This window comes from Onychomys torridus, chromosome 5 (genome assembly GCF_903995425.1).
Source record: "Onychomys torridus chromosome 5, mOncTor1.1, whole genome shotgun sequence".
In the NCBI taxonomy this organism is placed as follows: Eukaryota; Metazoa; Chordata; class Mammalia; order Rodentia; family Cricetidae; genus Onychomys; species Onychomys torridus.
Window position 1 is genome coordinate 79191462 of NC_050447.1, and position 26695 is coordinate 79218156.

A 26695-nucleotide genomic window follows, 5' to 3' on the forward strand; every position below is an offset into this window, starting at 1 on the left:
AACTAATTGTGGATTTAATGATTAAATTAATAATTGCTTGAACTCAGTACAATAACTAATCTGAAATCCATGGACTAGCCCATGTCTTAAAAGCTTGAGTCAAAACCCAATGGTGTTTTGCAAAATATTTTGAAATATGGTCAGTGGCATCTTTCATAGTCTTATCCACCATTTCTTTCCCCTTGAAATGTGTTTTTTGGGACCCTGAGAGGGATTTATAGCAACAAATGTCCATGAGGGAAACACTGCTCTTCTAAACAGCAGGCCTGCTCTGTGTGTACCAGGTTCACTGTCATCAGCTAAATCATTGCAGCTTCCAGTCGCTTGGAGGTTACTGACGGTAGGGAAGAATGGATGTCAGCTTCAGTTTTCTGGGGCTTCTCAGTGATCCTGGGTCCTCCCTACACAAATGTGCCTGTCACCCTCAGCCATCATTTTAAACTGTTTGAACCTGGGCAATTCTGTTTAGGCTTCATTCATTGTGCTGGGCAAGTCATGTTTGCCAGTGGTCCAGCCTCTGAACCTGTCCACAATCTCATGTCATTTCCCACTTAGCCTAGGTCATCATAGGATACAGTATCTCTGTGTGCCAGGATCTCTGGGGGACAGTCACAGGGGAATCAGCTTCTCTGTGTCTCTTCTGATCCTCAATCAGCCCTTTCCTATTTCCCCTTGCCCTCAACTCTGGAAACCTGCATTGTTTCCATGGTTGGTCTAATTTGGTGGGTTTGCCTTGCCTTGTGGTATCCCGCTCCTGTTTTGGTTAAAAACAAATGATGGGAAACTTCCAGTTAAGAGCACTAAGTTGAATAGCTGTGTGGAGGTCTGTGTGTGATTTCAATATGTCCTGCCCTACATATCAGCATTTTATTCTTTGCTCTTCCTTTTTCTCAGTCAGTCTGGGACTCTAAAATTTGCTTAGCAGTTATAAACAGTTACACTATTGTTTGTATCTTACAGATGGAAATGTTGGGATCCTAAGTTTCTAGCTGACTATACTGTATCCCAGAGACAACGGTAGGACCACAGCCCAGAGCTCCTGAAAGTTGCCCTCAAAGGATTGTACTGCTTACAATCTGTCAACCCCTCCCCTTCCTTGTTTTCCTCTTTGGTAAGTCCTGTTTTTTTACTGAATCATGAAATGAGTGAATGAATTATGAGGCAAAGCTATATTTGTAGAAAGAGGCTTCTGTAAATTTTCCCTGAGCCCAGGGAACAAAACGTCTAAGTTGAACCATGCAGCTTTCTTATACACATTTCTTCTGAGATGCAGCTGTATATTGCTTTATCTGTTATTTATTGGTTATGTAGACAGCAGTATGAGCAGATGTGCTATTTTCCAAGATGCATATCGTGTTCATTGATGTTGATATGCCTGTCTTTGTGTTCAGACTCTGGCTTGAAGACATCATAACCACCATAGAATAAGAAAATATCCAAAGACCACACTTTCTTTGTCTAAATTGATCTTCATGGATGGCCTTGGATATCTAGATGAGAAATTGCCCTAGTGATGTTCCAACTATAGGCAGATTCATTCAGCCTCAGTTTTTTTTTTTTTTTTTTTTACCACAAATCCACCAGTTCAATATATTGGACCCAGAGAAAGGTAGCAAAGAGAACAGATCTTACCATGGTATTATTTTTATTTAACTTGGTTCTTGGTTTAGTGTCTATCTTAGCTACTTTTGCATAATGGTACCCCCAAATCCCTGAGAGAACAACTTAAAGGAGGAGGAGTTTGGGGGTTCACAGTTTCAGAGTGTTTATTCCCTAGTCACTTAGCTTTGTGTATTTGTTCAGAGCATCACGGCAGCAGGATAGATGACAGAAGACACATGTTCATTTCACAGTGGACAGAAACAGAAAAAAAGGAGAAAGAGCCAGGGACAAGACTCCCCCAAAATCTGGCCTCACTGACCTATTTCTTTTAGGCAGGCTCCACCTCCTAAGGCTTTCCTAACCTCCCCCAAACAGCACCACCTGCTAGGAGCCGAGAGTTCCAAACAATAGCCTGTGGGGGACATTCCATGTTGAAACCTGGACCAATAGTCAGACACATCATAGAGCCAGCACACCTGAGAGAAGGCAGGACCTAGGTATGAAGTTTTGAGTATCAAGGGGAGGAAGCTATCAACCTGCCCTTCAGCAACTGCAGAAGCAAGAACTTACAGCTTCCAGGTCATTATCAGCTCTGAGATAGGAAGTTCCCTAGGTCATGAGGCTTAGAAAACAGTGTCTGAAAGGAGGGAACCAGAGTCCGCTTCAACTCATCTGAGCAACTGCCTGGCTGGCGGACTTGATCAGAAGGAAGCCATGTGAACACTGGACTCTGAGTACTGAAGCCTAGAGTGGCTGGTTCCGTTCACTCCACCAGAAGCCGCCAGACCCCAGAAATGGAGTCAAGAGGCTTCTTCACTCCTGTGATTTACTCTGATTTCCTTTGTGCACATATGGACTCTATTTTCTCCTGTCTTTATAAATATTGTTGTGACTGTCTCTGCCAAGCTACCTTTCTCACCCCAGGGGAAAGCCAAGGACCAGACACCCCTACCCTTCCTCCCACCCCCTTCCAACTCGACACACTGTAAGGGGTGGGAGCAATTTGGCCAGTCAAAGTGATGTGTGTATTTGAGTGTTTGAAGAGCCAGGCTAAGCTCAGAGTCAGGGGCCTTCCATAAATAACGCGTGTCCCTCTCTGTGTGTGGTTGGGATGGAATGCCTTTCTCTTTAGAGTTGTACAAGTATCAAAGATCAAAGAGTCAACCATTTCTGGATGTGCTGCTCATTGCAAAGCCCCTGTTCTCTGGGGGAGGATTCTGGCAAAGGCACCAGTCATTCTCTCTGGGGACTCTTTGCTGGTGGTTGGGCTTGGAGGAGGCTCAAAGAACTTACAACTTAAGGGACTTTTCGAAAAATACAGATGAAAATTCACTTTCGAAGGCAAGTGAAAACTGGCATCTTTGGGGGTATGGAATGTGGTAGGAGGGATAAGGAAGTAAAGAAATTGCCCCATTACCACACGGAATGTGGTTCAAGACTAACCGGAGGTGGAAGAGTAACCTGTGTAATTTACTCACCAGTGAGCAGGCATTAGAGGCAGCCTTTGATAAGCAGAGCAGAACATGCACAGGGATTTGGTTTTTTAACCCCAAACTAGTTAATGTCCTTGAAAAACAGGCTTTGAACTAGTTTGCTAGGATATGGAAAAAAAAAGTGTGCCTCAAATCTCAGGATTGTAGACAATCACAATGCACAAAATAATAGTTACTCTCTATGCCCTGTCTGCTGTGTGCCACATACCATGCAGTCACAAGGCATCTTTAATCCTCACAGCTGTGCACAAGGGGGACTTGTTATCCTGTCTTACACATAGGATGACAGGCTCCACACAGTTGAAATGCTTGACTCAAGGTCACATTGTTATTGAATACAAAGTCCAGTATTTGAACAGAGCTCTGGAATGGAGAAGATGTGACTAGCACTTAGCCTGTGGTTACCCCTTCTGGCTTTTGCTGCAGTTTCTGGCCTGGGTTGTGGAAGCCAATGGAGCCCTTTTGCCTTCTCAGCTTGCAGCAGCAGCCCATGATCGCTGGGATTCAGACTGAACTAGATGGTCCTAAGCCCAGCGTGCCTGGCTCCTCTTGTACTAGCCCACATGGGCATGCTGTGGCTTGTTAACCTGCTTCATGTCACAGGCAGGTTTTCGAGTGTAAAATGTGTCCTAAACATTGTGATAAAGAAACCATGTTAGGGGGCTGGAGAGATAGCTCAGTGGTTAAAAGAACTAGCTACTATTTCAGGGGACTCAAGTTCTATTCCTAGCACCTATATGGTAGTTCGTGACCATCTGTAACTCTGGCCCTAGGGAATCTGATGCCATCTTCTGGCTTCTGTGGGCACCAGGTATGAACACGGATCACAGATATATGTGCAGCCAAACATTCATTCACATAAAATGAATTTTAAATTTAAATAAAGGAAGTATGTCAAGGTAAATACTTGACAAGACTATTATCTCTGAAAGGACCCTTGTCAGACTCTGTGGAATTCGTGCGCAACATGTGAAGTCCTTTCATTGAACACTCAAAACACTTAACATGTATTCCTGCGTGGGTGGCCTGTTCCTGTGGCCATCTGGGGCAGTCAGACCTAGTCACTCATATCCTGTACAGCACAGTACATAAGCGGGTATTTCATCTGCTGCTCTTTGCATTGAGTTAGAAACCAATGTCTGTGAGTGACTCCGGCACATACTTGGCAAAGACGGCCATGACACCATTTCCTGAACTATGTTAATGAGAATCATGTCTTAGCTCCCCATTCCTTACACTATCTTCATTTTAGTAAAAACCTGAATGGCATGAGCCTTTCACAGAAAGCAAGCAGTGCAGTATAAAGGATGTAGTGATTAGAGTCAGTACCGGGTCAATGGATGTGTGGTCTCCAGAGCTTTTGTCCTTGTTGTAGATAAGACTTGAATCCAAAGGATGCCAGGAGACCAAATGTTTAAGATGATCAGAAAACCACAGCCACCTAAAAATGTCACCTTCTTTTGGCACTTAACCCCCCTCCATGTTCCTTTTTTTTTTCTTTAAGTTTGTAAAGGTCAGAAATAGAAGCAGAGAGGCAGTAGATTCTCTCTTTTTATACTGATTTAATAGCAATTGAGAGCATCATCAAAATCCTGTGGATCTTCCGCCTCCAAATCTTCTCAAAAGGTTTCACACATGCAGTGTAAGGAACTGTGAGTCAGCCTTCCCTCTCCTAACTTTAAGCTTCGAAGAAATCAGCTGCCAGGTGCTGCATATGTTCTCAGCTCTGTGACAGGAAGAAAACACATTTACTGAAAAGCAATGGAAACTTTAAAAACCAGTTGCACTTTGCTAACTTCTCTTCTTCTCTGTCTGGTGCCTGGAGGATGTTTCTGGCCCTGGATAAGTACTCTCCCAGGGGTAGCCACTCCAACTGGTGATGGAGGGGGAGCATGGGACATGCTGACTGACCAATAGGTAAGATTCGGATACAGAAATAATGAAGCTGTAAGCAGCCACTTCTTAAAGGTAAAGCCCAGAGATTCTGGTTCCATTTGCTTTAGGCCTGTAATTTCCCCTGCAATTAGAAGATGGTGTGCAGCTGTGGAGACATGGCCTCTAGTACAGTGAACCACTTGGCAAAGGAACGGGGCCAGGTAGAGAAGAATAACAAAACCAGAAATTATAGTGTTGCCCTTAGATGCATAACTTCATGCAATAGATGAGATCTCTGGAATGTTACAAGGCTGTTTTCGTCTGGGAAATTGTCTTCTGCAAAGCATCAAGAGTCACCTCGTGTCCTAGGGATAGACTGCTGGGAGGTACTGTTTAAACCATGTTAACATTGTGGAAACAAGAGTCAAACAAGGTGTGTGTCTCTCTTGAAGCAAAAGAAATCACTTACAGGATGGGCAAAATGCAGCTTGACATGGTGGTGTGCTGAGGAGTGAGTGGTGTTCAACTCTCTCCATGACGTTTTGTGCACCTTCACCTCTTGATCGTGGAGTTCTGCTCTTCAGTGGTGGCTGTTTGGTTGTTGAGTTGGATTGTCAATTTGGATGTTTTTGTTTATTAAATGTTGTAAGTAAAGTTGATGTGATAGCTGTGGTAGACTCAGCTACAAAACAGAAGCTTTTCTAACCCTCTATTCCCTACCCACCCACCCAGTAACATCTATCTTCCCTAGGTTTTCTAGTGTGGAATTGATGGTGACATTTAATTTGTCCAAAGAGTTAGAGAGAGAGAGAGAGAGAGAGAGAGAGAGAGAGAGAGAGAGAGAGAAGATTTAACATTTAACAGAACCAAAAGTCAACCTGAAAACCACTTTAAAGCTGATTTCCATTTCATGATCTCACAAAGAACTAAGGTATGTCTACAAAAGGTGTGTCTGTCACACTGTGCCATGAGTCCTTGTCAAATGAATTGTGTTGACTCACTGAGAATATTTCAGGCTCCTCTGTCATGGAGGACTTGAAAGTGCAAGTTTTAAAGTCTCTCTCTCTCTCTCTCTCTCTCTCTCTCTCTCTCTCTCTCTCTCTCTCTCTCCATATATATATATAAAGCCCAAAGAGAAAATCAAGCCCGATAAACCTCAGAATTTGGCTCCATGTCAAACCTTACAAGTTGAAATCCCAGGTTGTTCCTCCAGAGGCACCTGACAGCCACATCTCCAATCCTGTTCACATTAGTCACAGCCCTGCCCTGATCCTACTGGAACAGCCCACAAGCAAATGCCAAACAAGTACCTTTTTGCATAAAACTATGGTACAGAATAAAGGGAAGGCAAGGGGGGGGGGGATTCCCCAGTCCCAGAAAATCACACTGTTTGATGGTAAGATAGAAGTCTCTCCCTCTAGGATAACTGGGTAAAACTCTCCCTTGTGCCTTTGAATGAGAGATTTCCCCTGAACACAATGCTGATGACCTAAGTTTAGTTGCAGCCCTAGAGCCCAGTGATTAAAGAAAAGCCGAGGCTTTCAAGGGAAGCTGGGCTGTAATGCCTAGTATGATAAACTGTAATTCAGAAACATCCTGTAGAGACAAGAAAAGTCAAGGTTTTAAGTAGAGCTTTAACAAAGGTTCAGTGTCATCTGGATTAAGCTGGAACATACTAAAAAAAATTTTTTTTTATTACCAGTTACATCCTTACCCCATAGTATTTTTATTATTTAAATAATATTGATCTTCATTATCTTTGGATTCCCCATTTACAAATTTACATTCTCATTAAAATATATGTACAGTCTCCAAGTCAGTAGTAATGGTGCTTTTGCAGACATTCAAAAACTAACACAGGGCTGCAGTAAATTTGAATTACACAAAGCACACTATAAACACATGTTCTTTTCATGGTCCTTGTAGTCCCACACTTTTTCTTTTGTTCTTTTTTTCTGCATTTTTCTATATATTTTGATGTTTTCATAACGTAAAATGGAGCCCAGTGGGCTCAACTGGCCCAAGTGTCCCTGTGTGAAAGGGGGCAGTGGTGGGACCTATGGAGAAAGCATATGGGTTTGTTGAGGTTTGTTGAGGCATAAATGACAGTGCTTTTAGGTATGAGATCAATGTTAGTGAATCAACTACACATGGTAAGTAAGGGATCATTAAAGAGAACTAGGCACCATATTATGTATTGATTAGTAGTCAAAAACACCACCCAACACTTTTAAGAACTCTATCTCTTCTTAAGGCAATCATTCAAGATTCACTAATTCAGTCTTCCTATTCCTGATAGAAAACATAACTATGGTAGCTAATGAAAATGCACTGTGTTTGTCTAACAGGTCTGTGCTGTCTGGTTATTTCCAGGATATTTCTAGATAGTTTTCACCCTTGCACTGACATACAATTCAGAAACAACCTGCTATGCTGAGGACCACGTTTTAAATAATGAGATGGTAGGTGGCCTGGATCTGAATCACATGGGTCTTAGACAAAAGGCAGAGAAAAGAGGATGTTCTGGAAGGTAGAGGGGACAATTGGCCATAAGCCCTGAGGGAGCCGCCCTGTGAGACAGAAGATGGAGCTATGGGAAGAAGCTGGGGAAAGGAAGCAGAAGTGGAGGGGAATGAGTGTTTATGTTAACAATGTTAGACAGTGGGTTATGGTGTGGACTATTATGTGTGAAACACCATGTGTTGTATGTTCTTGAGAGTTGGCAGAAAAGATACCGATATATTCCACTGAGTTGACTGACATCCTTTTTGTGTAAATTGAGTCTGTTCATTTGTTTTTCTTGCTCATGTAAGGTCATGCCTCTTTACTTCATGGCTGCTCTGGTCAGAACATGTGTGTGTGTGTGTGTGTGTGTGTGTGTGTGTGTGTGTGTGTGTGTGAATTAATATAGTTGATCTTCAACTGGAAACACTTGCATGTACTTATGTCAGTAGAACTTAACAACTTACTTAGTATGCGATGCATAGAGAGATTTTTACTGGCCAATGTAGAGAAGCTATGTGTTCTCATATTCATGCATAAGGTAATTTGTTTTATAGGTAGAAAATAGAATTTGAAGCTTGAAATAAACAAATCATTGCTTTAAACAGTGTAGGGAAAAGGATGCAACTTCAGAAATAATTGCTGTTTCTATGCAGTTCCTTGTTGGAAACAATAACCTAAAAAGGAAACTCTTCTGTCATTAGCTTGTGATGTGAGGAAATTAGAAAGTATAAATAGAGAACCCAAGCAGTGGAGAGAATTTCCCATAATGCCATGTGGACATGATAAATTGTACCATTTTGTCACTTAATGGTATATGAGATCACTATAGACTCTAACTCATGAGCTTCATTTAGAAACCTCAAATCTGGTGGGAAAATGTTTTTAGTATCTCAGGAAAGATTCTGAAAACTTCACAAAAAATAAGTGTTTGTGAAATATGGCCAAGTTATCTCTTCACACATGAAAAATGTTCTATATCTTCCTAGGAGTTAAATTCATTTTGTGAAGTGGAGATTTCTCAAAGCAATGTTAAAACCATGTTGGATCACTGCTGAGAAGCAACAGCCATGCCATCTTGTGTGGATTTTTAATGAAACAAAAATAGTTATGTAATTTTTAGTTACCTCAGAAGGTGGTGCACAGGTGAGTGTATTGCCCGTGAAGTCAGAGGAGAGAGCTGCAGCCCCTGGAGCTAATGTTGCTTGTGATGTGGGTGCTGCAAACTGAACTCTGGTCTCTGGAGGAGCAACAAAGCCTCTAACCACCAATCCCTCTCTCCAGCCCCACAAAATAAAGCACATAGGGAGGAGCATAACACAAAAGTTCATAGACTTTCTTAGTACTGGCTATTGTAATAATATTGCTGCTATAATGAATAGTGACCCCGAAATAGCATATATTAGCAATTATCAAAGTTGTCCTGAACCAAGTATCTTCATTTATTTATTTATTTGTTTGTTTGTTTATTGCTTATAAACTTCTTGTTCTTGTTTGTTGCTTTATTTTTTTTCTTTTTCTATGGGTGTATTTTCTGCATGTCTGTCTGTGCACCATCTACATATAGTACCTGTGGAAGCTAGTAAAGGGCATTGGCTTTTCTGGAATTTTAGACAGTTGTGAACCCAATGTGGGTACTGGGGAACAAATGTAGCTCCTCCGGAAGAGCAGCCAGTGCTCTTAACAACTGAGCCATCTCTCCAGTCCCAATTTAGAAATTCTTAGAGCCAGCAAAGTTAAAGACAAAAAGTGACACCAACGGAGATTTTTAGAGGCTAGAGTGTAATTTTCTAGGCTCTCCAGACTGCATTCTTAAGTGAGCGAGACTGCTCGGACTTCTCCATGTCATTAGTCAGCAACTAAAGCCAGCTGCTATCAGAGCCGCTTGGAACAACAAAGATGACTTTATTGCTGATAAAGAAGTTGGGTCATGGTTGGGTGGTCCTTTGGGATTCTTTACAGTTTCTTTGATCTTGTGACTTGTGAAGTTTTCGTGGCAAAAGAGAGCTTGTATGGCAGTTAGGAACACTTGCAGTCTGGAAGGTGTGTTAGAAAAATGTTTTCTACCTGTTTGCATGGAAAAACAAAAACAAACTGTCTTTTCGGTTCTCAAAGATAAAGGTTTAAACTTCTCAGGATGCTCCACTGATTCTTTGCTATTTTTAATTAAATTTGCTATTGATAATTGCACCGTGTATGTGTACATGAAGAGTACTGACCACTCTGACCCGCCATCCGCTTCCACATCCCTTCTGCCCCTGACTACTCTCTTCTCTACAAACTCTGTCCACAAATTCATGTCTATTCTTTTTGTTTTGTGAACCATTGAGTTTAACTAGGCCATCTGTGTGATCATGGCTTTGTGACGTCACTCCTGGGATGAATCCCATTGCCTCACTGTGAGCAGCAGCTTAGGTCACCAGTACCCCCGAGAGTCAGGCTGACTGTTTCAACGTGTAACAGGCAGAACCAGATAACTTGATGTGGAACCGAAGGTGAAAGCCACATCAAGAGTCTGGTCAACAAAAGCAACAAAAAGGCATGGAGAAGCATGCTGTTCTGCACCTGGAGGCGTGGTCCTGTTTAGATAAGCATGGGGCAAGCAAGAAGAATAGAAAGAGAGCTTTGAAGGGAAAGACTTCTAGAAAACTCTGTACCTGTACCAGAATGACCTAAGGTAGGAAGCTCCAAGCCAAGCGGTGAATGAAAAGGCTTAGCCATGCTCCCAGTGAACACACAGAAGGTGGAAGCGCCATGCACCACAGCTTGAGGTATGTGAGTAGACCCTCTGCCCAGGCATTGGCTGACCACTGAGCCAAGCTGTCACAAGAGTGATCACCTAGCAAGCCAGACTGGAAGCATAATTTAAGGTATAAGACTGAACACAAATTTTAGTAACTGCACAAAACAGGAGACAGTTTCTGTAGATTAATTCCAGCAACTTTTCTTACAAGGATTCAGTTCACAATTACAACATTATATTATGTAACATGTCAGTTTTCAACAAAACACTTCAAAAAATGCAAAACAAAACCAGAAATGTGTACCCAATACCTATGTTCAAGGAAAAAGAGTAGCCCATAGCAGCTGGCTCTCAGATGGGGCCAGGTTTTTAGAACATCAATCCCCTCTGTTAGAATTATGTTCCCCTAAAGACAGTGAAAGTATATGATAAATTAAAGGAGTATGACGGGGGATGAACCAGTCACAAAAGTTTGTTAATAAAAAAACAAAAAACTATATCAAAAAAATCAATCATCTATACAGATAGTTCCAATAAAGAATGCATACCAAATATTGTTGTGAAAGTCTAAACAAATACAAGATTAATACAGAGAAGTCAGTTATTTACTGATATGCCAGCAATAAATAATCAAATTTTATTATTAAGAACACACATCATAGTAACACCAAAACAGCAATACTTCAGTTATAAATTCTAAATGTATACATGGAGAAACTGATAATTTAATGGAATATCTGAATAACCAGAAAGCCATACCATGTTCATGGATTGGAGACTCAGTAGTGACAGTTTTTCCCAAATGTATCTGCAGATGCAATGCACTTACAATCAGAATCCCAGCAAGTCATTTAGTGGTGATTGACAAGTTGATTTATAAAGTCTACACAAAAGGCAGAAGACCCCTGTTACCAATGAAACAAATGTGGAGAGAAAAGAACAAAACCAGAGGACTGGAACAATTCAACCTGGACACTTACACATGTGAAGCTATGGTAAACAGGAGAGTGGGGGTTGGTGGGGAATGGCTGATCAGCAGAAAAGGAGGATGAGTAGCATGAAACTGTCCAGATAGGATCAACTGTTTTTTGTCAAAGGAACATGGGTGACCCGGTGGGAGAAAGGCTAGTCTTTTTAACACACACACACACACACACACACACACACACTCAATCTTAGACAGAGACCTTAAACTTTTCACAAAAATCAACTTGAAATGGAACTTAGAACTACACATAAAACCCCAAACTATAAAACTGCTAGAAGACAACACAAATGAAAATATTTTAATCATTTGATATTTAATCCTAAAAAATTAAAATCATGTAAGATATAAGACTAAAAGCAAAAATCATGAAAGAATAGAAAAGTACCTGTCAGATTTCATTACTATTAAAGACTTCTGGTCTTTGGAAGACTCTGTCAAGGGAATGAAAAGTGAGTCAAATACTAGGAGAAAATATTGGAAAACATTTAGCTGATGAAGACTCACATCTAAAATACAGGAAGAGTACTTGACAAGTGTTAATATAAGGAGTCTCTCCAGTTTGGAAAACTCTGGAATATGACCTTAGAGCCTGGGTCATTTGGGACAAAGAGGGGTACAAATATCTAGAAAGATGGGGACACGATATTTAGTTTAATCTTTTGTTTTTTAGTTTGAGACAAGGCCTCACTACGTGGTCTAGGCTGGCCTACAGCTCTTTCCATATCTCAAGCCAGCTTCACACCCACAATTCTCTTGCCTTCACCTCCTTAATGCTGGAATTTCAAGTGTGTAGCACCACATTTGGAAGAGGACTAAATATTTCGATATTAAATTCCCCTTTACAGGTGCCAAACCAACAGGGAGATGCTCAGAGAAATGACCTGCAGGGGAGGAACGAAGTCAGGTGATGCACAGAGTGGAATGCAGAGAAGCATGGACAGTCAGAGAGATACTTAGAAATGAGACAGAGGTGCCAGCTAGAGATACCCAGCACAGGCCACCCCCTTACCTGTCACTCACTTGTTCTACTGGACCAGCCCTGCCTTTCTGGCTAGGTTAAAGACATGGGCCCAGGAGTCAGTGCCACAGTCTGTCCCAGCTCCTTCCCTAGCCTAGTGGGGACTGGCTTTGGGGGCAAGTCTGAGCCATGGGAGAAAAGAAGCACTGCAGCCTCCTCTGTCTGGTTAACCTCTATCCTGCTACCCCATGAGCCCCTAACCATACCTGAAGAACTCCCAAATCCTGAGACAGGACAATTTGACTCCAACTTCCTGCCTGACTCTCCTGTTGTGAGTGCGTGTTGTCTATTACCTGGAAGCTTATTCTATCCAACTGTGCACCATGACCCTACACCCTGCAAAAAAGCATTATTTATAAAAGATAGAAAAAGAAAGAAAGAGGGAATGAAGAAGGGAGGGAGGGAAGAAGGAAGTGAGGTAGGGAAGGAGGGAGAAGCTAGCTTAAAACTCAGCAAAAGCAAAACAACCATCCTGATTTAAAATGCCTGTAAGGCTGAAGAGATGGGCCAGGGGTTAAAAGCACTTGCTTCTCTTCCAGAGGACCAGAGTTCAATTTTCAGCACCTACATTGGTGGCTCAAAGCTGCCTCTAACACCAGCTCCAGAGGATCTGATGCCTTCTTCTATCTTCTGTTATCACCTGCACACATGCAACACACACACACACACACATACACACACACACACACACACACACTACATGTAAATAAAAATAATTGTTTAAAATGGGCTTAAAAGATCTAAACCAATACCTCTTCTAAGAGGACACATGAATAGTAACAGAAACATGAAGTTCACATTTCTCCTTAGGAAATTGCAAATCAAAACAAGAAATTATTCTATACATCCTAGAATGCCTAAGACCCAAGCGCGGACCAGAACAACTGGCAGCCAGAAGGGGGTGTGGCCGAAGCTCTCATTCACTGTTGGAGTGAACACAGAAATAGTAGACCACTTCTGAAAGTGGCTCAGCAATTCTTCACAAAGTTAAACCCAAACTCACCGTGCCATCCGGCACTCACTTCACAGTGCTTTCCCAACCAGATTGGTGATGTATGTCCACACAAAAGCCTGCCCATAAAGGTTTATGGAGCTTTTTCAAAGTTGTCAAAATTGAGAAGAACCAAGATGTCCTTCAATAGTTCAACAGATAAGAAAACTACCCTAGGTCCATATACTGAGATAGTACTCAAAGTTAAAGAGAAGTAGCTGTCAAGCCATAGAAAGACATGAAGGAAACCTAAATGTATATTGCAATGTGAAAGATGAAAGGTATAAGGGTGTGTGTGTGAGTGTGTGTGTGTGTGAGTGTATGTGTGTGTGTGTGTTGGGTTTGTTTCAGTTATTTTGAGACAGGGTTTCTCTCTTTATAGTCCAGGCTGTCTTCAAACTCATGGCAGTTCTGTTTCAGGCTCCCAAGTGCTGTAATTATAGGCATATACCACAATGCCCAGCAAAAGAAGACAGTGTGAAAAAGGTTATGAATGTAGTCTATAGAGTACAAATCACTCTATAATGCATAAAACAGGAAAATGCTAACAAGTTAAGTTATTTCCAGATAGGACAAAGTGGGGAGAGAAAGTAAGTAGGTGTAGCATGTAGTTTTTAGAACAGCAACACTGGTCTGCTCTGTATTCTGGTGGTAGACACATGACATGCAGTGTTAAAATGTGTAGACCTGCACAACACAGAGGGTAAACCTGAACATAGACTCTGGGTTTCAACTGATATTGAGAGTAATATGTCAGTATCATTTCATCGATTTTAATAACCAGGTCATTCTGACACACTATGTTAATAATAAGAGGGTATTTGAGAGAGGACAGGAAGCATGTGCAAGTCTTTGAACTTTCTGCACAAATTTTTTTCTAACCCAAAAGTAGTTCTTAAAAGGAAACTGTTAAAAAATATATTCTCACAGAATTCTTCATAAGAAACAGTAAGAAGGTGGGAGGCTGGAGAGATGGCTCAGTGGTTGAGAGCACTGGCTGTTTTTGTAGAGGATCCAGGTTTGATTCCCAGCACCAACATGGCAGCTCACAACTGTCTATATCTCCAGTGCCAATACATCCAATGATGCCCTCTTCTGGCCTCCATAGGTACCATGCATGCCTGTGGTCTACAAACACAAGCAGACAAAACACCAATACACATAAAATAAAAACATAAACAAAAAATAGAAAACAAAAATAAAGTATTTTTGTCTTTTTCATGCTCATAGATAGGAAGAATTAATGTCAAGAGAAATGACATGTTACTGACAGTGGTCTATAGATTCAACATAATCCCCACCAAAGTTCCAATGAAATTCTTATAAAAACTAAAATGAAGTGCTAAAATTGATAAGAAAACATGAAAGACCTTGAATAACCAAAGCAATCCTAAGCAGAAAGAACAATGCTAATAGTATCACAATGGCTGGCCTCAAACTATGCTCTAAGGCTATAGTGACAGAGGGCATGATTTGGGCACGGAAACAGACATACAGGACGATTGAATGGAACAGAGGGCCCCAAAATAAACCCACACAGCAAGAGCCATCTAATTTTCAACAAATATGTCTTCTTAGTAACTTTTCTCATTCCATAATACTTCATAAAGGAAACTTAAGAAAGTAGGAATGATTTTAGTTCACAGCTTGAGAGTACAATACATCACAGCTGGAAAGCCATGACAGCAGGTGCATGAGGCAGCTGGTCGCTTGTGTCCGACCATGTCTGTCCGTCATCAGGAGTCCTTCTCTTCCATCTGGGATCCAAGCCAGTGGATTGGTGGTGCTGGCATCCTGAGTAAGTCTTCCTTCTTTGGGTAGTCCCCTTGGAAACACCCTCATGGACACGCCCCCTTGGGGAGGAGCTTGTTTCCAAATGCAGCCAAGGTGACAAGAAGAATGGATGACTATGGGTTTGAAAACGAACAATGGGAAAACAGACAGCCTCTTCAACAAGTGGTGCTGGGAAAGCTGGATTTTCACATTCAGAGGTTTGAAATTTGATCCATATCTCTTACCTTGAACAAAAATCACTTCAAAAGGGACCTTAATATAAGGCCTAACATGATGAAACTCCTAAGAGAAAACACTTTAAAATACAGACATGGGTAAGAACTTTCTGAAAATGACCCCAATAGCACAGGAAATAACTCCAAGAGTTGACAAATGAGGTTGCATATTAAAAAAAAAAAAAAAAAAAAAAAAAAAAAAAAAAAAAAAAAAAAACCTGCAAAGCAAAAGAAATTGTCACCAGTGTAAAAAGAAAGCCTATAGAATGGGTGTGGTGATATTGTGCTCCCCAATATGTTGTGCACCCTAATAAACTTACCTGGAGGTCAGAGAACAGAACAGCCACTAGATATCTAGATATAGAGGCCAGAAAATGGTGGCGCACACAAATCTTTAATCCTAACACTCAGGAGGCAGAGATCTGTCTGGATCTCTGTGAGTTCAAAGCCACACTGGAAACAACAGGGCATGGTGACACATGCCTTTAATCCCAGGAAGTGATGGGAGGAAGCAGAAAGGTATAAAAAGTGTGAGGACCAGGAACTAGAGACTGGTTAAGCTTTTAGCCTTTTAGTAGCAGTTCAGCTGAGATTCATTCTGAATGAAGACTCAGAGGCTTCCAGTCTGAGGAAACAAGATCCGCTAAGAAGTTGGCGAGGTGAGGTTAGTGGTGGCCTGTTTTGTCTCTCTGATCTTTCAGCGTTTGCCCCAATACCTGGCTCCAGGTTTGTTTTTTATTAATAAGACCTTTTAAGATTCGTGTTACCAATGGGAGAAAGAAATCTTTGTCAGCTGTACTTGATAGTTAATGTCTAGAGTAAATAAAGAGCTGTGCAAATTGAGCTCACAAAGAAATCCAGATCTTCTGATCAATAAATGGGCTATTGAACTGAAAAATCAGTTCTGGGAAGGAAAAAAGCAAATGGCCAATAAATAGTTGAAAAGTGCTCAACAGCCTTAACCATCATAAAATTCAAATTCAAACCACTTTGGGATTCCATCTCACCTGTCAGAATGAATAACATCAAGAGAAAAAAAATGACACATATACTGACCAGGGTGTGGAGAAAGAGGAAAACATATTCACTGCTGGTGAGATGTAAACAGACGCAGCCCTTATGGACATCACCATGGAGACTTCTCATTAAGCCAAAAGTGGAACTGCCATAAGATGCAGCTACACCACTCCTAGGAATATACTCAAGAGATTTGAGTCCTACCACACAGTGCTGCATAGCCATGATTTTTTCCCCTGCACAATTCAGAATAGCAATGACATGGAATCAGCCAGCCTAAGATGTCTATCAACAGATGAATGGTTTTAAAAAATGTGTTAGATATACACAGTGGGATTTTGTTCAGCCATAAAGAAAAATGATATGGCATTTGTAGGGACACAGATAGATCTGAAAGTCCTTATGTTAAGTAAAATAAGCCAGACTCAGAGAGATAGATATGGCATGTTATATTCTCTCTCATGCAGATCATAGACTTTAATTTTTATGTGTGTATGTGGGTATGATAGGGGAAGGAAAATCTGAAATCAAAATGTGGAGGGTAAGAGAATACACATGATATGAAAGCAGAAAGGTTCTGTTGGAGGAAGAGAGAGACCTAGCAGGAAGGGGTAAGGGGTGGCGGGGATGGGAGGAATGAGAAAATGAATATACAAAGTATATATTAAAATGCTGTAATGAAAACTTTGTATGCTGTCAAGAAAGTAATATCAATAAAAGAAAGTATTTTGTTCTAAAATAATTGACACCAACTGAAATGTGGATTCAAAGGAGGAAGTGATAAGTTTTAACACAATATATGCATACAGAAATTCAAGACTGCAGAATTTTTTCTTAATTTCTATAAAAATCCAGAAAGTGTTAATGGAACATTATAGTGTTGTGTTTATACTTGTACATTTGTGTATATAATGTCATATATGTGTTATGTGTACACATATGTGTTTATATAAGATAACATTGATTTTTTTATGGAAAAAATATGAGTACTAACACAGAGTGGGGACAAATGAAGCTGTATGGAAGTAAAAGCAGAATTAGATCAGTACTAAAACTAAGTAGATTGTATAAAACTAAGTTTACTAGTGCAGACCCTGAGGGCTGGGTGGTGGTGGCACACGCCTTTAACCCCAGCACTTGAGAGGTAGAGGCAGGTGAATCTCTTTGAGTTCGAGTCCAGCCTGGTCTACAAAGTGAGATCCAGGACAACCAATGCTACACACACACACACACACACACACACACACACACACACACACACAAAACAAAACATCTGGAAAGATCAAAATAAATGAAACAACAACAAAAAGACAAATTGTGCAGACCCTGGAATAAGCTGTAAGAAAATAACTAAAACATAACAAAGTAATTAATAATGGTATGCATAGATTTATTAGGCTCTAACAAGATAATAAAGAAAAATAGGGAAAAAGTGAAACATTTAGAAAACAAATGACAGGCATAAACATAAGTCTATTAATGAGCATACTAAATATGTATAAACTAAGCTGAATAAATGTAGCTGAATATTTGGGTGCATCTGAATGTGGACCTAGTTTTCATATCTCTTAAAATTCTAGAAGTACAATTGCCCCATCATAAGGTAACTGTATAAAATTATACAAGAGAATGTTGACACTCCTTTCCAAGGTGGTTGGATCGTCTTTCATCAGTGATACATGAGCAATCTATTTGCTCTACGCTTTCAGAGAACTTGGTGTTGTAAGTATTTATGACTTCAACCATTCTCATGGGGCTTTAATTTGCATTATCTTAATGAGGAATAAGTAGAATATCCAGTATTTATTTGAATTTCTAAGTTTTGCTTAATGAATTAGCTGTCAAATATCCTACCTGTCTATCATTAAGATGGTATCTGCAAGGTGGTTGCTTTGGTTATATAACAAAGGACTTTTATCATATTTATAAGTTCTCTTTTATTCCTAGATTACTAGAAGATTTAATTGTGAAAGAGTGTTGAATATAGTTGAATTTTTTTATCTTCTTCCTACTAAAACAATAGTAATTTCTTTCTTTGCCAGGGTCTTCTGTGTCACAGGCTAGCCTCAAACTCAGTGTGTAGCCAAGGAGTTTCTCGTCCTCCTGCCTTCATCTCCTGGGTACTGGGAATAAAGGCATGTAGCACCCTGCCCACCTTATGTGGTTCTGGCCATCCCACATAGAGCACCAACTGAGGTAAATCTACAGCAGTTGATTCTTCTTTTGTATGTATTTGTAGGGTTCCATGTTACAATTGAAACATAAACACAGTGTGTGATATTCAAATTGCAGTTCTTAGCATTTCCTTATCCATCTGTCATTTATTTGTGTTGAAAAACTGAACTCCAGTATTCTAATAAGATTTATGTAAATAGATTTGTAGACCACAGTTTCTCTGTTGTGCTATGGAACACTGGAATTTACTTTCTCATTGTTTTAACACCTGGCTGCCCTTCCATACCAGTGAGCACTGTCCTACTTCCTACTCAATAGAATCGACTACTTACCTAGCTTTGGTCTTTGCCTGGATATTATACTTACTATAATGGTTTCTGGTTCCATGCTGCCTCAAATCATGGGGTTTCATTCTTATGTAATCCGGTTTCATAGAATGAGGTAAAATGCTCCCTTCCTTCTGTCTTGAAAGAACATTGATAGGATTTGTGTGATATTTCCCAGATTGAGGTCAGGAGATGGATTTACCAATGAAGCTACTTTAACCTGGAGATTCCATCTTCTTGATGTTTTTGATCATTAATTCAATCTCTTCACTTTATTTATTTATTTATATATTTATTCATTTATTTATAGATACTCTCTTACCATGTGTCATGGTTAGCTTCAGCTGTCAACTTGACACAACCCATAGTCACTTGGGAAGAGGAAACTTCAGCTAAGGCATTACCTCCGTAAGATGTAGCTCAGGTTGGCTTAGAACTTGTGATCCTTCTGCCTCTGCCTCACAAGTGCAAGGATCACAGGCATGCAGTACTACTCCGAGCCAGAAGGAAGGCTCAGCTCATTTTACAGCTATTGCCTGTATCTAATACAACAAGCTTTAAACCAATTGGTATATTTTCACTATGTTGTTTGGCTGATTAATATAAAGTTTATAACAGTTCCTTCATGTTGTGGTATCTTTGTTCATTCCCAACATAAACTGTGCCATTACTCTTCTTTCTCACTTGTCTTACTGCATCTTGAACATTTTATTGATCCTTCCATGTAACTAGAATTAGGCTGCACTGATGTTTTTCTCCATTACTTTCTCTTATCTATTTCATTGTTTTTTGTTCCATATTGCTTTATGCTTATTTGTTTGGGTTTTGTTTGTTTGTTTGATTTTTGGCACTGTGCAGCATCCTGCACAGCCTGGGTTCCAGAACCCTTGCTAGGGGCAGCATGGGAATGAAGAAAAGACAGACACACAGACACACTTACAGTGAAGCTGGGATCAGGTGAGGTTCTCTAACCCACACCACCTCCACAACCTGGAACCCCAGCGTCCTTAATAGGTACATCATAGAGGGTGTGGGGGAGGCAGGCAGTTGCTAGCTGCTGGGAAGGAGATCTCAGTAGGTGAGCAATCTCTCAAGATGTAAACATCCTAGAGGAAAAAGTCGCAGTTGCTAGTCTTTGCACACACTGTTCAATCATCCATAAGCACTCAGACTTGGACTCCTGAGGAAAGCTTTGCCATCTCTTTGAGCCTGGCCCATATGGGTAATGGCTTTGCCAACTTACCATGAGCCAGCTAGTCTTGGAATCCTCCACAGGCCATGCCTGTTTCAAAACACACACTCACTCAGGACTTCACTCACTCAGGGATTCCTCTGCTCCCTGTAGCACAGGGGAATCAAATCCCAGGCCTTGCATGTAACAGGCAAATAATTCACCTCTTAACGATATCCTCAGCCCTTGCCTATTTTATTTTGAGCCTAGATAGACTTCAAATTTGCAGTCCTCCTGCCTCAGCCTGTCAAATTGTTGGAATTACATGTATGTGGCATCATACCCAGCTGACATATAGTTTATACTTAATTTCTTTTTAAAGTTGAAGCTTACATTATGATGGGAGACATAGGTGTTGTCTAAACTAGACATTTTACATAATGTCACCTCATCCATGCTGTCCCTCACCCTTAAGTTTCAGAAGCATCTGCCTGATTTCTATAGACAATGGTTTTTATTTTATTCTATTCAAACCACTTATGATTTTGTGTGTTTCTCCTTTGCCAGGGCAAGAGTGGCATTTAGACAATGGTTGCTTAACTTCCAAATATTTTTACATTGTTCAAGCATCTTCCTGTTATTGGTTGCTAACATGAGTCCATTAACCAGAGAAGATTCTCCATGTTTCTTCTACCTCTAGGCAGTTGTTCCTCTTGGCATTTTGTCCTGTAAGTTACATATTAATAATCTCTTAGAACTATGAACTCTATCTTCTCATCTCTGAATTGACCACCAAGCTCTACTGAGGTGTCCCCTCCTACACTATGTCCTGGAAACTCCAGCCAGTAACCTGGAGCTATGATTGAGCTTAATTCATTTTTTAATCCTCTGAGCAATCATTGTGCTGCACATCATACAGTGTCTGAGAACAATCATTTCACATACTGTGTCTCTTTTCCTAGACCATAAGGAGGGAGAGTAATTGTCCTCCCTTTACTCAGCCATTGCCCGCAAGCAAGTTGAGAACTAAGTCAATTGTGTTCCCTTAAATAGCAAGGAATAGAAAATACATTAAAATTTGCCATTTTCTGTAGTGGAAAGCATATCAGTCACCCATAAATATATTTTACAAAAGATGTAAAGTATATAGGAATCATGAAAAATGATTTTAAAAAACTACTTAATACAAAAACTGGAAGAAAAATATGTCTCCCACAATGTACTCATTCATGTTGATTGTAAAATCTTTGTGCTTGTATACACATGCAGAGTGAAAATGAGTTGTGCTGTGTCAGACTCTACTATCTAGGAATTGTAATAGCACAATGAATCCCAGGCTGAAGCCCAAAGTCTACGTCACAGAAGAATAAATACAGCACTTGTCATTCCATGGCCTTTATATAGGGGTTTTGAAGGAAAATTGAAGTACATACAGACATTTGTGAAGCTATGAAGAAATTAAAGAGAGTAACTGGAGGATGTGCACATCAGGGTTCAGGTGGAAGTCCCTAGACAATCTCAGGACTTCAGTGTGTTATTTAGATGCGGTCAGATGTATGCTGGGTGATGTGACTGTAGAGTATGATTTCCAAAGAGTACAAGTGGGTCCTTTGTGTTCTCTTTATGCTTATATTTACCTTACATCCCTTTTTGGTTTGCTGTATTTCAAATATTTTTAAAAGTTTCTGAGGAGTGTCCCAAAAGCTGAATCATTATTTGTGGCCTAAAAATAGTTTTCTATTCCATAAAAAAAGTATTTTGTTTTACATTTTAAATTTTCATGCTGTGAAATGAACTTGTTTTCACCTAAGAAATGTTTCAAGTTATAAATACCTCCATGAAGATACTTTCCAGAAAGCTGGCTTTTAGTGGATTAGAACTAGGGATCTCCTGAGGACATGTAGATGTGCCCAGAAAACAGGAAGACAGAGGAAGCTGAGGGAGCTAAATGACATTAAAATATAATGGACAAGAAACTTCTACTTCAGAATTTCCCTAGTTGCTTGCCATGCTTACTTTTTTTTGGGGGGGGGGTGGAGTGGGGTCTGTGAATTCTTGTAAGGAAACAAAGAATCTAATTGTCCAAATCATATAACCTCAGATCAAAGATGCAGGCTTCTCAATGGAAGATCTTCAGGTCCTCAACTGCTTATCAACTTTAAAAAAAATGTGTACAAAGGGGAGTGTCAAGCTAAACTGCAAGCTGCTTGTTTGCTTACATAAACATCGATGTAGCCTCATTTGTGAACATGAGTCTGCAGAGACAAGTGGGCTGTGTACTCGACTAACATGTGCTGTGAACTAGTACTTGATCCCTGAAGAGCATCCAGGGACTGGAATAAACTTGGTTTTGTTCATAGAGATAAGTGCAGGGTGCTCATTGGCTCTTTAGCTTCTCAGTTAGGAAAAATGGAACACTACAGTTCAGGAGTTTCTAGAATCATAACTCAGGGCAAATTTTGTAAAGTTGAGGTCCAAAGGAGGTGAGGGGGAAAGTCTCTTTCTCCTTTCAAAAAGAATTTAACAAATCTCCCCAAAGACAGAAGTCTTCACAAAATGCCATGCCAAGGCCAGGGAAATAAGGGACTAGGAAATGAGTTCTGGGAAGTCATTTTCAGGCGGTAGAGTTCAACTATAGAGCATGCATGGTGGTTACTTCAACTGCTAGCTTGACTAGATTGGGAGCCAACTGGGAGATCATGAGAGCATGACTTTGGGTGTGTCTGTGAGGGCATTTCCAGGAGTCCTGACTAACAAGGGAAGAACATCCCTAAATGATGTGGCACCATCCCATAGGATGAGGACCTGTACAGAATAAAAGGGAAGAATCCATTACTGCAGACATGCCTCTCTTTACATCTCATCCTCCCCATATGAACCCTTCTCTACCATATGCTTCCTACCGTGAGGGACAGAAACCTCTGAAACCATGAACATAAATAAATCTCTCTTCCTTAAGACATCTCCCTCTGATATCCTGTCTCACAAAGGAGCCATGACTAGCACAGTTGACGGAATAAGTGAGAGAAATAATTTGAAGCAAGACATTTTATTTGGATCATGATTTGGGGGGCTTTGTCCCTGTGGCATAGAGAGGAACATGACTAATCATGACCATGCCTATGATTGTATCTTCATGCTGCAGGCCCCAGAAAGTTATTTTCAAAGACTGCATGAGGCTGTTTGATCTTTAGGTAATCTATGACCATTAGAGGGTTAGTGTGTGTGAGGCCTGTTACAGTTCGGGAGAGAGGGAAGCCAGTTTCCAAACAAAAAGATTGGGATCAACTCTGGGGCATTGTTAAAGTATGACAAGGCAAGAAGACATGCTGAGATGTCCCAGCAGCCATAGTAAGGCCTCAGGAGGAGAGTCACAGCATGCCTCTGGTGGTTCAGTGACAGTGGTACAGTGACGGACAAGTTCTCTTCTTGTAGTGGTGATATGGTACTGGTAGCCAAGCCCAATGACGTAAGTTCAATCCCACATGAGGAAGGAGCGATACGCCAATAAAATAACCACAGTTAACTACACATATGCTCTGCCACTGAGCTACACTCCAGGTCTGAAAATATTTTTCCTTTATGTGTGCGTGTGCGCGCGCGCACACACACACACACACACACACACACACACACACACACACACACACACACACATATGCAGGTTGGAAGACAACTTGTAGGAGTAAGTTCTATCCTTCCACCATGTGGGTCCCAGGGATTAAAGCAATATTATCAAGCTTGGCAACAAGCACCTTTGTCCAGCAAGTTATCTCTCTGGCCATCAGAAAACTTTTTATTGTGATGAAATATATGTAACATCAAACTTATTGTTTTGTCCATTCTAAAGTACACAGTTCCATGGCATTAAGTCTTCTGATTGTCTAACCATCTCTATCTTTCATCTATCTTGAGAATATTTCATTTTCTTCAACCAAGAGACTCCATGTTTCCGCTCCTGCCCCTGGAGACCCATTATACTTTCTTCCCTGTGAATCTGTCTACTTTAGTTACCTTAAATTACATAGAACCACATAGTATTTGGATGTTTGGTGGCTAAGTTATCCCATTTAGAATGCCATCAAGATCATTCAGATTTCAACATATGTCTGAACTTCTATCTCTTTAAGGCCAATAATATTTCATTATGTACATGGGATGCATACATATACATTTACTTTTCTTTATCCAATCATCTCTCATTGAATTCTTGGAATCCACATACATTTTGGATATTTTAATAACATCACTGTGTACATGCACGCCCAACTATTGATTTTAGGCCCTGCTTTTTCTTGAGTACAGATGCAGCAATGGAACTCCTAAATGACATCAGCTTTATGCATAATGTGTTGGGTAGCCACCACATCACTTTCCTTGCAGCTGCGCCATTTCACATTCCTCCCATCAACACACAAGTCTTCCAATTTTTATACTTCCTCCCATCTCTCATCACTTTTGGTTTTGTGTTGGCAGTTTTTTCAAGGCATCAATCCTACTGAGTGTGAAGTGGCGCTCATTACAATGTTGAGTTGTGGTTCCGTAAAAATGATGGTGGATATTGAGCGGTTGCTTATGTGTTTATGAGCCTTGAACAACTGTAAAGATTCATGATTTCATATTCCAAGAATAGAGCCATTTCTTAATTTCCTTCTTTTGTTGTATGTTTGGCTTCACTTACATATAGTGTATATGGAGTTTCAATAGGACACAAGGAAGATGTGACCCTTCACCATGCTTCAAACATTCACGCTGAGCTTGAGGATGGAGCAGGTGCATGATTTTCAACATGTTGAATGGACATAATCCTCCCTTGTTCTTGGTCAGTAAACACAAGGCTTTCCTCAAAAGCTGAACACAATCCCAGCTTTCTTCCGTTTTCCTCGTTCACTCCTGAATTTACCATTCTCCTCTCCATCATTAAGTTAGAGCATCTAAAAACCTGTGGAACCTAGAAAGGAATCCCACTGGAGCTACAGAAAGCAGCAGGTTATTTGCTCCCTTATGACTTGTGCTTGAACTAAATGTCATCCTGCATTTCAACAGATGTCTGTGAGTCAGAAAATGACTTCTTCTTAGTTCTTTAGTTCTATAGTTTAAGATTCAGCTCTTACTCACCTACAATTCTCAGTGTGTTCAATATTTTATAGTTAAAAGCAAGCGACTGTCACCTCTCTACGTTACCATGAGAGAAGAAGTAAGCTCGGCATTAGAGGGCTAGAGGACTGCTTGCTCCCTTTAAGTCCCTACATTGTGTTTCTCATTAGGGGGATTTAAAGTAGGGGCAAAATTTCATCACCTTTGCCTCTTTTGCATTTTCAAGTGTGTAAAAGGTCATACTGCTTGGTTAGGTTCAGAGATTTATTTAAACCTCACCTGGATACAGTTATCACTACTAGTAAGCAATGGTGACTCAATGCATTGTTTACAGATGACTGTGTTTAATTTATACTGTCAATTACACCTGAACACACCAGCCTAAGAACTAGTGTATCATTACATCAGTATCTACTCTGAAAACATAAAATTTTGACTTGTACTCAAAGCTAATGAATTCTTCAAATGACATATGGGAAACTGACTGTGATTCCAGAGTTTCAGCCCCATCACAACCTGGCCAGCTAACACGTTTTTGTACAACTTTCTAGGTGGCTTCTAGCTCTGCCTGTTGGTTCAGATAAGTCATTCAGTCTTCTATGTATGGGAGGGTTTTGCAATAAAAGGAAAGAAAAAAAAAAAAAAACACCTTCTTGGCATTGACAATTTGTAGCAGAATGAAGCACATCCTAAATCATTTTCAGATTCCTCTACAGTATAGAAGCACAGATGGGTGACATCATGGTGGAAAGCAACTTTTGTTGAAATCATTAAAAGTGTTTTTGAAAGGATTCTTAGAAATTGGAGTGGTTAAATCAAGAAGTCTTCATGCCACATTTAACTCGGAAGTCAAGGAATCTGAACTCACTAGCCTTTGGCTTTTAGCTAAGAAACAAGAAATGTTGCAAGATAAGCTCAGTCCATAGATCAATAGCCAGTGCTCCAAAAGGTTTCCCTACAGAACTGAATAATTATATATTAATGAATTGCCAAAACATGCTGTAATCCAGATAGCCGAAGAACTGACCATTGCCCTTGCTGCCACTGTTCGGGAGTTAAGTTAGATTCAGCATTGGCTATTTGAGGAACTCACCTCAAGCAACTGAATGATACAATGTCCAAATTTTAGGATGATGTAAATTTGAGGAATTGTTCATAGCTAGGCTGAGAGTCAGAACACAAAAATTCAGCCAACCCAAGAGTGAGGCCAAGAATCCATCTTGCAGGCAGTGTTCATGGAGACAGGAATCTGAATGAAATTCCAAAATGGTTGTAATTGGCTATTACAGATTGGAACTCAGCAAACAACAGATGTATCTGTCCAGCTGTGTTTTTGTAAATAAAGTTTTATTGGGACACAGCCTTGCTCATTAGTTTACATTTTGTCTCTGACTATCTCCATGTGCCAATAGCAAAGCTCAGTTGTTAAACAGAAGTCATTCTGTTCAGAAGGATTAAAATATCTACTCTATGTCCCTTTATAAAAAAGATTTGCTGAGTCTTGCCACAGTACATTCTGCTAATGGAAAAACTGATATAAGGCTAAAGCAAAATAGGAAATCAGTATTTTATAACCATTATAATTATTCCCTTTGATTCAGTGTAACATTGACATTTTTATCGTTTTAAAAGTGCCTTCATATTCATTGTCTCATTTGAATGTTGAAACAATCCCTTGATATATGAGG

At 40.3% G+C, this 26695-nt stretch overlaps 1 protein-coding gene across 1 annotated transcript in view; it reads left to right on the top strand.

Annotated features, from left to right (window-relative positions):
- The first annotated feature begins 1001 nt into the window (after window positions 1-1001).
- Kiaa1217 (KIAA1217 ortholog) overlaps window positions 1002-26695 on the top strand; it is a 496947-nt gene continuing 471253 nt past the window's right edge. The window contains exon 1 of the mRNA XM_036187450.1: window positions 1002-1111. The gene's annotated coding sequence lies outside the window, so the exon portion shown is untranslated. The remainder of the gene's footprint in view (window positions 1112-26695) is intronic.